Below are 2,872 nucleotides of genomic sequence, written 5' to 3'. Positions count from 1 at the left end.
CCACCCATTTGATTTTGGGTGTATTTTGGTCTCTTAGAAGAAACTACCTCCCAAAATATTAAAGAAAGAAAAACATACATATATACAAAAATAAGGGTAAACACGATGAAGGGATGGAATATGACTGTAAAGATGAAAATTTAAAAAATATTCTAAAAACAGAATTGATAAGTTTGTTGGAAAAAGAAAGAAGAAAAAAAGGGGAGGGGCTGGTAGAGAATGTGCTCAGGCTGGAGACTAGAACAAAGCCCTGTGCTAGATTTAGGGTATATTTTGATCTATTAGAAGAAATTGGGGTGCCTGGGTGGCTCAGTGGGTTAAGCCTCTTCCTTCAGCTCAGGTCATGGTCTCAGGGTCCTGGGATCGAGCCCCGCATCGGGCTCTCTGCTCAGCAAGGAGCCTGCTTCCTCCTCTCTCTGCCTGCCTCTCTGCCTGCTTGTGATCTCTGTCTGTCAAATAAATAAATAAAATCTTTAAAAAAAAATGTAGAGAGTAAAAATATTTTTAGAAACTCTACTGAAGTATCACATACATAAAGAAAAGGGCATACAGAATAATTCCCACAAACCAGATAGAGATTGGTCACCAGCCTCCAGATGGAGGGACGGGTGACCTGTAACAGGGCAGCCTTGGGGAAATGGGCTGTATCACAGGCTTTCCAAATTACACGTGCACACCTAACAGTTGAAGCCCAGTTGAGTTCAGTGGGGTTTCCCACCAAACATGTAAGGAGTACCCCACACAAAGGAAGTCAGACTTCCCCGTTAGAAAGCCCCCCTCTCCTCTCCTGGTTTCCCCGAGACCCACACCTCCTCCTGCAACCACTCTATCCACATGGGTCTTGCTCCCATAGTCTCTCTCCAAATCCCCCTCCACTTACCTGGGTCGCTGTGCGAGGCTGAGCCCCCGCATTGGCTGAAACAGCCACCACCAAGGGTTCCTCAGTGCATCCTGGGTGCTGAAGGTCACCAGCTGTCACAGAGTTGCCCCACTGTGTGCCCCTGGTCCCCGTGTGATGGACTGAAACGGGAGAGGCCAGGAAATAAGCTGTGTGACTTTGGGCGCAGCTACTCGGGTCTTGGATGTTATTTTATTTGTGAAATGGGTAGAATAATGGTAGCTACTTCCTAGGGTGGTTGTCGGGGTGGGCTGTAAAGGGCTCCCATGGATTAAGGGGGCTTGTGTTCTGGGGTTTATGGGATAGCGTCTTTCCAGTTTCCACCCTATGCCGGAAGGAATGCTTCCCACCGAGCACTGTGAGTGGAAACACAAAGATCACCCGTGTCCCCGGAGTCAGGGGTAGACCCAGAGGGGCCACCTGCTGGATCCCCACCCAGAGCTGCCTGCAGCCCTCAGCTGTCCCAACACGGGGCATCAAGGCAACAAGTGGCCTTTCGCAGGGTTTACGAGGGAAAGCATAGTCTCCTCTAGACATCAATCCAATTGTAAGACCTCCAATTAGAATAAAGTTTGAACAACTACGTATGAACTCAGAGTGAGAATAAGCAACAGATGCTATTTCTGGTTTTTGGTCTAGGATGCAGCACCGGTCTGTAGACCTCAGGTTGAAATAAAAATGTGGGGGGAGGGGTGCGTCACGGAGACCTGAAGACAACTAGCCAGCTGGAGGTGAAGAAAAATTTGGATGAATCAGAATAGAGTCAATAGCTAAGAATTCTCTTCTCAGAGACTGACCTTTGGAGATACTTTAATTATTGGGATATTACATCAAACACCAGTGTTTCCCAAAGCTCATCCATTAGTGCATAGCAGACATGATTTTTCCCCATAACTATTTCAATTGTACTATTTTGTTTTAAAGATTTTATTTATTTATTTGACAGAGAGAGGCAGGCAGAGAGAGGAGGAAGCAGGCTCCCCACTGAGCAGAGAGCCGGATGCGGGGCTGGATCCCAAGACCCTGAGATCATGACCTCAGCCAAAGGTAGAGGCTTTAACCCACTGAGACACCCAGGTGCCCCTCAATTGTACTTTTTTAAATTAGTATTTTTCCTTCAATGAGTTCCTTTAAAAAAAAATGGCTTTAGCCTCACTCTGTAACGTATATTTCTAATTGGCATCAAAGCCACTATGTAATATGTAACCATCAAAAGAAAAAATGACCACTCTGGGCCACTGAAAACCTGCGACCCTTTGGAATCTATTTTCTCCTGTCGTTGACTTTGCAGATCGTGGGTCACTCCCAGCCAATCTCAGCAAGTTCTCTTCATAAGGTCCTGAGCTGGAGAATGTCTCCAGAGACGTTTTTCAGAAAAACCCAACACTTGGTTCTCATGAACCAAACCCACATCCCTCACAGGGTTCCCCTCTCAGCCAAGGTTGATGGCGCTCCAGCAGGTCTTCAGCCCAGAAGACCGTGGAATCACTCTTGCCTCCTGTCTTTCTCCCACCCTTCTGAGCCCAACACGGAATCCTGCTGGCTCTGCCTTCAGACATGTTCCAGTTCTGACCGCTTCGCATTGTCTGCACCTCCAGTCCCCGTCCAAGCCTCTTGGTTGGGTGTCGTGAAATCCTCTACCTCATGTCAGTGCCTCCAACTCACCTCTCAGCGTGTGTTCCCAATGGAGCCTGGGCCATGGATGCACCAGATCGTGCCACCCCTCCGCCCGCGGATGTCTGACGACTTCCCGCCAAAGCCGGAGCAACATCAGAAGTCCTTCAGCCCTTCCTGACCGCCATGCCCTGCCCATCCACGCCACGCATCTTGGCCCCACGCCCAGCAGCTCCTCTCTCGGTCGCTATGCTCAGGCACCCTGGCCATATTCTCCTTCAACTCAGCGAGCACATTCTTGTGTGGGGATCTTTATGTTGCCCCTCCTTTTTCCAGGAATGCTTCTCCCCTGGCGTAAAC

The sequence above is a fragment of the Lontra canadensis genome, unplaced genomic scaffold, assembly GCF_010015895.1.
Source record: "Lontra canadensis isolate GAN:19392208 unplaced genomic scaffold, GSC_riverotter_1.0 scaffold85, whole genome shotgun sequence".
In the NCBI taxonomy this organism is placed as follows: domain Eukaryota; kingdom Metazoa; phylum Chordata; class Mammalia; order Carnivora; family Mustelidae; genus Lontra; species Lontra canadensis.
This window is presented reverse-complemented; position numbering follows the sequence as displayed.